This window comes from Osmerus eperlanus, chromosome 21 (assembly GCF_963692335.1).
Source record: "Osmerus eperlanus chromosome 21, fOsmEpe2.1, whole genome shotgun sequence".
Lineage (NCBI taxonomy): Eukaryota > Metazoa > Chordata > Actinopteri > Osmeriformes > Osmeridae > Osmerus > Osmerus eperlanus.
This window is the reverse complement of record NC_085038.1, coordinates 3421695-3432271: the sequence shown is the minus strand read 5'-3', so window position 1 is coordinate 3432271 and position 10577 is coordinate 3421695. Positions and strand designations below refer to the sequence as shown.

General features: G+C 45.6%; 1 long non-coding RNA gene across 1 annotated transcript in view; it reads left to right on the top strand.

Moving 5' to 3' along the window:
* LOC134007737 (uncharacterized) overlaps positions 1-9691 on the top strand; it is a 26717-nt gene extending 17026 nt beyond the window's left edge. The window contains exons 3-4 of the long non-coding RNA XR_009928076.1: positions 5288-5429; positions 9351-9691. This is a non-coding gene — a long non-coding RNA (uncharacterized LOC134007737). The remainder of the gene's footprint in view (positions 1-5287; positions 5430-9350) is intronic.
* The last annotated feature ends 886 nt before the right edge of the window (positions 9692-10577 follow it).

The window sequence follows — 10577 nt, the reverse complement described above, 5'->3', positions numbered from 1 at the left end:
CTAACTTGATTCGACTTGCCCGCCGCCTCCCACTCCTTCCCCAACCTCCCTCCCCCCTCCATCCGTTTCTCCCCCCTCCAACCCTCCCTATCTCTCCCATCCCTCTATCTCGCCCCCCTGACCCATTCCTTCTTCCCTCCTCCCTTCTCATTCTCCTCCCATCTCTTCCTCCCTCCCTATCATCTCTGACGGTCTCTAGCCCTCTCTGACAGTGATCAAGTGTGGCTTTGCGAGACAGCGCCAATGATCAAGGTGTCCACTGTGACAATTCATCACCCTATCATTGCGCCGCGCCTCGGACAAGTTGTTTTTCTGTTGAATCCACTCCTATAATTTTCAACTGCGTAAACCTGCCTCTGTCTTGCATCAGCACACAGGGCCTGGTCCACGATGTCCCCTCACGCCACGCCTCACCTCGCAGCTTCATGTTTGTGAAGTGGAAGATTGTCGATTAACACGTGGAAAAGACACAAACACAGACACACACACACACTCGCATGTACATACAGACACACATACACGTGCACATACATGCGCGCACACATGTTTACACACGCACATACACACACTCATGCACACAGTTTGACTAAAATGGATTCGGCTAATTGGACATCCTAATTGGGCTTTTTAGCTCACGTCTATTTTAAATGACCATGAGTTACAAAAGGGGAGCGCATATAAATAATAGATGGGTAATCTGGACATAATCACTGGTCAACTGCCTGGCGGATGGCAACCAGCCCAGTCTCCATGCCAGCGGCACAACAGCAGTAATTATCACATGAACTTCTCTGTGACTGAGGAATCCTTCCCTCGTCGTCTGTGACTGTGTTGATTGGACAGGAAGGAGTAGTGGGGAAAGGGATGGAGGGAGAAAGAGAGCGAGAGAGAAACAAAGGAGAGAGGAGGGGATAACGAGGTGAGAAGGAGACGACGAAGGGGAGTGGAAGAGTGACTGAGAAAGACGGAGAGAAAGAGAGACGCAAATGAGTACAGATTGGACCACGAGAGGTTGGAAGTGTGCGAGCTTTCAGCCTGGGGGAGAACGAGAGAGAGACGGAGAAGGTGAGAGAAGAACAATGAAGGCAAGACAGAGTATAAGGGAAAGAGGGAGGCAGATAGATACAGAGAGAGACTGAAGGAGTGAGAGAGAAAAGAGGAAATGGAGGGCAAGGAGGAGGAGAATGAAAGGAAGTGAAGTGAGAGAAAGAGAGGAGCTAAGTGCTTCCTCGCACTCCCCCTGGACGTCTCTTCAGATCGGTTTCTGGCCAGGGTTAAAGGCACTGTTGTTAAAACAGGAATCAAGCACCCGACGACATTAAAGTTTCATGGTAAATGGAAAACCCATGCCTCTTTCTTATTGTCTCACAAATGACTTGATAGCCTTTTATTCCTCCCATGTTCCAACCATCGTCTGACATTACCCGGAGATTTTCCCACCTCCCTGAGGAGCCTCTCTTACCTTCTCTCTCTCTCTCTCTCTCTCTCTCATCTCTCTCTCTCTCTCTCCTCTCTCTCTCTCTCTCTCTCTCTCTCTCTCTCTCTCTCTTCTCTCTCTCTCTCTTCTCTCTCATCTCTCTCTCTCTCTCTCTCTCTCTCTCTCTCTCTCTCTCTCTCTCTCTCTCTCTCTCTCTCTCTCTCTCTCTCTCATCTCTCTCTCTCTCTCTCTCTCTCTCTCTCTCTCTCCTCTAGCCATCCCTCCTTAGTCCCCCCACCCACAGACCTTCTCCCCCTGTGAAGGTTCACTGGTGGCGTGTGCTTGACAAGTCGTATCGTCCTCGGGAGATCCAGACATGATATTAAGCTATACTTACAAGCCGACGCCCATGTGCACCCCAGGGGAAATCTGGCTGATCTACCGCACCTCCTCTTTACTGCTCCCAGTCTGTAGACTGACTCACCCAACCAAACAACAATGTGATATATTTAGTACCGTAAATGGACCCAAACCCATCACACCGAGGCGAGGCATAAGGAATCTGCATTCGGAGATGAGACGTGTATATGTGCGTGTTTGATGGGGTAACAAATATAGCTGTTTGTTTTTTTTCTTCTCTTTCATCTTTTTTTTTTTTACTTCTTCTATGGAGGATGTTAATTTGTTGACAGGATGAAGCATGGTCTCCATGGTGACAGGTGAGTGCCAAGGCAGGTGCGCCGTCGCGATACCGTCTCTGAATTTATGTCTCCCGTCCTTTCCCAGCGAGTGCCCTGCGATTCGAGCATCTGCTGCAACCTTGTGTGGGGAAAGCTAAGAGCTTTTAATTAGAAGTAGTAGAGTCATTAACCTTTTCATGTTCCTGTTAAATTTGCCTGAAAACGCCTAAACAGCATACCCAAAGTAAATTGGAAGCGTGTTCTTGACCATTTGGAGTACATGCATGTAAATGATCTCTTTTGAAAGCTGACACTCTGAAGTTATGTCCCCTGTTGTCAGGACCCCTGTCAGTCCTTCTAGTGTTGAGTAATAGAAGCTTGAACACAAGGAAAGTGAAAATTTCTATTTCCGCCTAGATTTTGTTTTGAAAACAGAGGCCTGAAGAGGCCTAGAGGTGGTAGGTATTATCTGGAAGACTAAATTGGACCACAGGTTGAAGCCTTACCCAATTCAAATCAAAAGTCAAACATAATACCACAATATATTCATATTTGACACATGTTTTTATAAGAGTACATCCAGGAATTTTCTAAAAGGGTCTTTTGGAGACTCCAAAATGACCCTTTGTAACCAAGGTCAAGGTCAAATAAAAAGGTATTATTTTTCATAATTGTTATCTCTGGCCCATCTCTGGTACTTAGAAATATCATATATAATAGCTAAATCCCTAATTAGTAATACTGAAACACAAAAACTGAAGCATGAACACATTGGAGTGCTTTATCTGATTCCAAGGATTGGCGCACAAAGAACACTGATTCTGTCAACCATATTGCGCAATCGACTGTTATTTTGAAGGCTCCACAGACGCATACAAATGAGGTATTGGCATTTTCAGCTAGCTGTCAGCTACAAGGCTAACGAGCTAATTTCAGAGCCAGTCGAAGCCAGTTCGAGAAATTTGTTTAGAACGAGTGTGGGGGGGGGGGGCGGGGGGGGGCAGGACGCACAGACCTAGTTGGCTTTAGAGGGCTGTCAACGGGGCATGGAAGCTCCTATTGGGTCGAACAAGGTGTCAATCAAAAGGGGAGGGTTCAACGGACATTTTGAGACCTTCATTTTGTAAATACTCCGTTGATAAATCGGAGAAAATAACACTTTTATGTGAACAAGTTGTTTCTTCCGTCGGCTAACTTGCATAATGAAACAAAGGATAATGGCTATTCATGAACGTAAAACATTGTATTTGGACGAATTACTTTACATGGTTAGATACTTTGAACCCTTGGGACTTACGCAGATCAAGTTTTGATGGCATGATTTGCACACCTGGACCTATTTGAACAACTTAGGGTGAGTACAACTTTTTTCTTTGGCATTGTTGAAGGAATGTTCACCGGAAAAAGACGTTGACTTTGCTTGCTATTGCGACTTGATCTTGAATTGGTTTATTTCAATGGAAGCACAAGAATCGTAGCTTTCCAACGATGTATAACATGTGTAGCGTCTAAAAAATATATTTTTTAGAATTTAGTGCGTCGTAACTGAGGAAGGGGGAGGCAGCATTTTTGTCTCGCGGGCGAAACAGGAGCGTAAACAGGTTAATTACCTCCAGGTACCCATTCCACTTGTACCTTGCCATGCTGATGTTGTACAGGACTCTTCTGGCAGCCTCAACCCCCCCCCCCCCCCTCCCCGCCTTACCCTGTGGAGAGCCCATTTTGTTGAAATTTAGTGTCGCCTTATGAGAGACGACATTTTATGAACAGCCAAATCAGATCTCTCTCTACGTCCTTTCACTCTCTCACACGCGTGCTTGCACACACACACACACACACACACTCAACACACACTCAACACACACTCACAATCAACATACATTGATCTTGGACATCTTAGACGGTCATTTGTTTGAGTCCCCCTACCCACAGACAGATCCTGTGTGGGGGCCAGGAGTGAGGAGGGGGTTAGGTGAGGAGGGGGGGGGGGAGTTCATTTCGGAGGGTAGGGGGTTAGGTAAGGAGGGGGCAGTTAGTTGAGGCAGGGTGGAGTTAGGTGAGGAGGGGGAAGTTAGGTAAGGAGGGGGCAGTTAGGTGAAGCAGGGGAGGAGTGAAGGGGGCAGTCAGACGATGGGAAGGTTTACAGCAGAGATTACTTTCTTAAACGACTCAGGGAACAATGAGTGGAATACTTTCTTATGGGAAGCGAGCAGGATTCATTACTCTGACTAATTTAATTTCTCCCTTTTGTACAAACGAGATGATGAGGTCATAACTCAGCGCCAAAACCTGAGACACTGGCTGTGGCTGCCGACAACATGATAAAGACAAGTAATAATGCTTAAGTTCCTTAGATTTATCCTTGGGGGAGAGGGGTACTTTAATATCCCAGCATAATTTAGCTAGCCTTTATTAATATCCGCCTGTGGAGGTTTTCTAACACAGGGCTGGTGGTGTCTGTTCTGAGTTAAGGTCTGGAACTACCCTTCAATCAAACGCACACTACCAAGTTGACTTAGAAATCCCTGTTCTCTGGACAACTGTCAACACGTGTTTGATATTCCATCTACTAAACCTGAAACTCCTCTTCAAAATGCCACATCAGTCACAACAAGTTTGTTGACGGTTTGAAAATATCTTGACTAAATCGGGAGCTGTGAAATGTGTTCTTACAGTCTTAGAAACATAAAAATACGTTATTCTACAATATGTATTCATTCTTATATTTGTAGACATACACAACAGTAGGATGCTTCTCCAATAGGTGTCTGAATCATAAAACAACATCAGATGAATAACAATAAACTCATGCCAGTGTTGGTCTATACACCGTGTTCTATTGGCATTGACATCTTTTTGTAGACACATCACTAACAATATACACGCACACCCACACACACACCCACACACGTGCACACATACACACTCACTCTCCTGGTTGAAATAACAAGGCTGTTCTCTGCATTGTTAAGAGCCGGGTATAAATCACGTCTAAGCGTGTGCTTCTGCTAGCGTCGGTGTGGTCGTGCCTTGGTGTTGTAAAGGAATGTAAACACAGCCTTATCTGTGTTCCCTCCCAGCGTTGCCCGTAGCGTCTGACCTCTGCCCACGAGCATCGCTCGCTGCTCCAAAGCTGCTAGCTAATTCCACACCTGCATCTCAGTCTAATTGATTCTCCTCCCTTCCCAAGATGGCGGAGGACCACGGGGGTCGGGCTGGCGTTGTCGGAGCGAGTTCTGCACCGCTGCGTTTCCTGGCTGTCTCCCGGATCTGCCGAGACGGCTGAGCTTTGATGTTTACAAACGAGAGCAAAGAAGGGTTATGAACAAAAGGTGCTCATTATTACGTGAATGCGTTACTTTTTCTTTTTTTTTGTCTGTGATCTGCCTTGTCGTTTGGTTTTTAAAGATATTTGATGTTGATTCCCATGAAAATAATTTGTGTCTGTGACTGAGCGCTGGAAGATGGCTTTGAGTGGGTAGAGATCTTCATAATTTGTTTTGAATAAACTGAATACAAAACATGCGTGTCCACATTTCAACTGACTTTGACCCTGAGTTTGGAATGAAAGTCTGAATCTATGTAAATTTACATTTACATTTAGTCATTTAGCAGACGCTCTTATCCAGAGCGACTTACAGTAAGTACAGGGACATTCTCCCCGAGGCAAGTAGGGTGAAGTGCCTTGCCCAAGGACACAACGTCATTTTTGCACAGCCGGGAATCGAACTGGCAACCTTCAGATTACTAGCCCGCTTCCCTAACCGCTCAGCCACCTGACTGAAATTTCATCTCTACCTCGTAACATTTTCTCTCCCCTCCTTCCACACCTCCATTTTCTGTCATCCTCCCCTCTTCCCTCTTCCTCTCTCTCTCTCTCTCTGCCCGCCTCGCCACCTGTCCCTCTCTAGTTCTCTGTGTGACTCCAACCATCACAGTAGTCAGTGGGACATCAAGCACGACCATGTGATTCCTCAGCGTTAGGCTATTGTTCTTCAAACCAGGACCTGGGGGGGAGCAGGGGGTTAGGTGTGTGTGTGTGTGTGTGTGTGTGTGGTGGTGCGAGTCGGGGAGGTTTAGAGGTAGAGAGTTAATGGAGGGCGGTGTTTGCGAAGGTTAGCGAAGGTTAGCGAGGGACGGTGGAGAGTAAGGGAGGGGGTAGTTAAAGAGAGGGGTAGTTAAGAAGTGGGTTGTTAAGTAGGGGGTAGTTAGGGAGGAGGAAGTTGTGGGTTTATGGCAGGGATGGGGGTAGTTAGAAGGGCAGGGACAACGTTCTGAAGCCAAGGTCTGGACAAGGCCTCCCCCTGCACATTGTGAAAACATGACAGGCACCTGTCGAGGATGAGGCCTACAGCCTAAGATGGTAAACCCTGATGGGGGAAACATGAAGGGAACTTATGATGCTCACACACACATTCCCACCCCCCCACACACCCGAACACACCCACACACCACCAACAAATACACCACACACAACACAAAAACACACCCTCAAAGACACCACCGGAGCTAGCCAGCTGCCACCAATCACACTCAGATTGTGGTGTCCCTGATGCATTATTCCAACAGACACCTGCAGATTTACGAAATTGGATAATTAGAAAGACACTGAGTGAGGAGCGGTTGGCTTGGAAATGGTGTGTTCTCTAATGGCGCCTGTTAAATAACAGAGCAGATCATCTTTCCAGTTATTTATGTACGCATTGGTGAGGCGAAGATCCCTTCACCTGGATCGCCCTCATGCTGTGGCCCCGCCCAGACCTGTCGCACTGTAATGGAAGTCAATTTACCTGAAAATAGAAGGCCTCAACTCAGGAGGAGGAGCAATCATTCTGGGTTTCTGTATGTGTGTTTAGAGGGAGTAATCATTCTGGGATGGTGTGTAAATGTTTGTGTGTGTGTGTAAAGCAGTAATTATTATGGGATTGTTTGTGAGGAGCACAAATCATTATAGGATGGTATACATGTGTGTGTGTTCTATATTAGTCAAGCTTCCATGCCAGTAGAAACATGTATGTCTGTCCATGCATACATGCGTGTTATTAACAAGAGGCTTTTAAATGTGTCGGTGGGGTTTTGATACAAAACACACTGCAAGCAACTAGATAGCTGTGAGGTAGCTAGCGGACGGTCTGCGGCATCTTGGTGTTTCTGGGGGGCGATCGTGACGTACTGTCGGACTCTCCATGACAACTCTCTCCGAGGATGTCCAGCCAGGCGGAAGCCGTGCCGCTTCGTGTCGTCCTGTGATCAGAACGCTTCTGTTTACCACGGGGGAGAGAGAGATGTTACTAGCTTTGATATCACTTTGTCAGAACATGGCCTCGGGGCTAAGAGTGGCTGGGATAGTCTTACAGAACAGTTGTTGAGGATTCCTTAACTTATTCATCCACTCATCAAGATCAAGACTAAGAGGTTGACGTCACGAGAGATTGGACGTGTCCCACTGTCTGGTGAAGATAAAAGCTTTGTTTGAGTGTGTGTCTGTGTGTGAGGGGATGTGTGAAACAGAGAGAGAGATACCATAGAGTGAGGAGAAATTATTCAGCAGCTACAGATTTTGCTTTAAGCAATTGCTTGTACTGTAGTATCTTGGAGACTACATCATGCCATACAAGAAAATATGTAAACTTTAGAATGTCTGAAAACTCAAGGATATCAATGAACAGTAGAAGAAAGTTCTTCCAAGGTCCATGAACAGCATGGAAAATTGTTTAACTGAAATATGTTTACGCCAAGAAGCAGTTTGTGGTTTGAATGAGTTCAATTTCATATGTGAACACGAATAGCATGAGGAACCTTCTGGGTTTAATTTTTGAGCACATTTTTGTGCACCTATACTCCGCAGTCAGATGGTTAGTGCCACCTGTTTGTAAGTCCCTAGAGGGAGAGAAAAGTCTTAATTTATTTAAAAACAGACGGGCTTCCCAAGTGTTCACTCTATAGGGGGTCCGTCTTCAAACCACAACTTTGTCTTTCTCAACACAAGTCTTTGTTTCATTTGTCTCTCAATTGAATTCATTACCTCGAAGGCAGTAAGAGAGAGATCCTAAATAGACCCACGTATGAGATATGCTGTATATTTGACTACACAAACTAGGATACTGCCATAATGACTTAGGGGACATTGGGGGGGAAATTGGTTTTGTCCAATTTTCATTTTTGTATTGAGTAATAGTTAAATTATAATATGGTGCTATGCATAGTTCAGAAAGAGTGTGTGTGTGTGTGTTTGTGTGTGTGTGTCTGTGCAGGTGTGTAGTAAACCTTTACCTCCTTTTAGCTTTCTACTTCACTATTAGTTAAATTTATGTCAGACACAGGGGTAGTATTTTAGGTTAGATTTAACGCTTACACCTGCATTTCCTGATTTCCCAAAGGAAATCCACAAGTGACAGAGCAAATCCTGTCTCCAACACTTCATTATTACAAATGTACAAGTCTACCATGCCCCCAGGATATAGGGCAGACTGCGCAGCGAGATAAGGGACCTTAACTCAAATCTCACCGCAGCAGCCGAAGCTGCATGTGTCTTCTCTCGACTCCGTGAGAGATCAGAAACTCACAGTCCCCGCCAGCCACCACCTTGAGCTGTGGTCAAGGTGTTCCATAAGCAGGGATATGTGGGGTTATTAGGGAAGGAGAGGGTTGTCATTTCTGAAGTAAGTAACACACACACACACCAAAGAGGAAACCACGGAAGACGAGAGAACGCAAGGAGAAACTGACAGCTTACTCGGTTTTACTCAGGGTTTTTTTGCTTCACTTTCTGACACTGGTGCACATAGGCAGAGCTTTAAAATGCCACAAACCAGCCTCCATCTTGGCTGTTTTAGGGGTCTCCAAATAATACAGCTGCTTTGGAATTTCAAGATCTGTATCCCCACTCCTGTCCATTGCCTGTAAATACATGAAAGACGGGAGGAGGCATGCATACATATGAGTACATACACTGTCACGCCCCTGGCTGTGACACTGGTTCTGTTTTCCTTTTCCTTGTGTTCTCCTCCCTCCCTTTCCTTGTATATGTGTGTGTGTGTGCATGGGCGGAGTCTCCCGGGAACAGACAACCATTCTCACCTGTGGCAAATCAGCAAGCAATGACCTGTTTAGACCCTGCTCACCATCCAGACTCTGCCAGATTGTTACGTCAGCCACATGGTGAACTACGAGGCTGCTCAGTCTCTGAGTATTGACATATTCCTACCTATTTTTGTGGATACATACTTACCTTTTTTCCCTGTGATTTTCAGTTCCCGGTCGAGACTCCAGCGTTTCTCCAGCCAGCTCCTTGCCTTGCCCTACTCTCGCCTGAAGACCTGCAGCCCATACCCCCGCTCCACACACTCTTTCCTGGACCTGAAATACTCACCTTTGAACCTTCGTCTCACGAGTTCGTTTTAAGGTCCGAACATTGTTGCACTGTAACATACATACCACAATTAACTATGTTTATACAGGCCACTTCATAGTCCAGTGGTGCTGAGAAATATGAATGTCTTGAAACAAGTATATTCAGATGGGAATCCACTGGATTAGGTGTAGAATAACCACAATGACATCATCAACGCGGAGTGTAATTATACTCATGTCTTCCAACCGACATGGCCTTAGAATCCCCTCCAGCAGTAATGACATTCAACACAGTGAGCCGGTCTCAAAGAGACTGTCTGACGTGTTTGTTTAAGAGGGTTTTTGTTTCACAACAAATGAGCTTCTTGTCTTCTATGAAAGGTAATATTATTTGCTCAGCTGGCTAGTGGATTAGCATCCGAGCTAGCTCACCAGACTGGGTATCTCTCTTTCCCATGGACGTCAGTGAGCCATGTGTTTGCATTCAGGAGTTAAGCATGGGGATCGCAAGGCATTAATGAAAGTTCACCGAATGAGTAATCCATGAAAGAATGGACGCAGACATTCTCTGGAAATGTTGGCTTGCTGCTTCTCAAAGCATGAGGGGAGGAGGAAGATGGATTTACAAAATGAGAAAATAAAATCAAATTCTGAACTTCTTTGCTGTGATTTGTTTGGCCTCCAGTCAGACTAATGTCCGTCAGGGTATTATGTGACACAAAAGTTCGATTTGTTTCCCACACTGCTGTTTGGCTGTGGCAGTTACGGCAATCTTTCCCCTCAGTGACTGTCCTCCAGCTCTCCTTGATGGAATGACAAAGATTTTGTCAGAGAGGGTTGAGGGGGACGAGATGAAATAATATTTGAACAGGAAGCATGGCCCACCTATTCTCCACTTCCTCTCTCTCTCCACACACACACACACACACACACACACACACACACACACACACACACACACACACACACACACACACACACACACACACATACATACATACACTATAATTACAGTAATGCTAATTGACGGGTTAAGCAGAGGGAAAGATGCCACAGATGAGAAATATTATTATAAACACAAAGTTTGGACTGAGGCTTTAACAAAAGCCTGACGGGGCTCTTTCTAA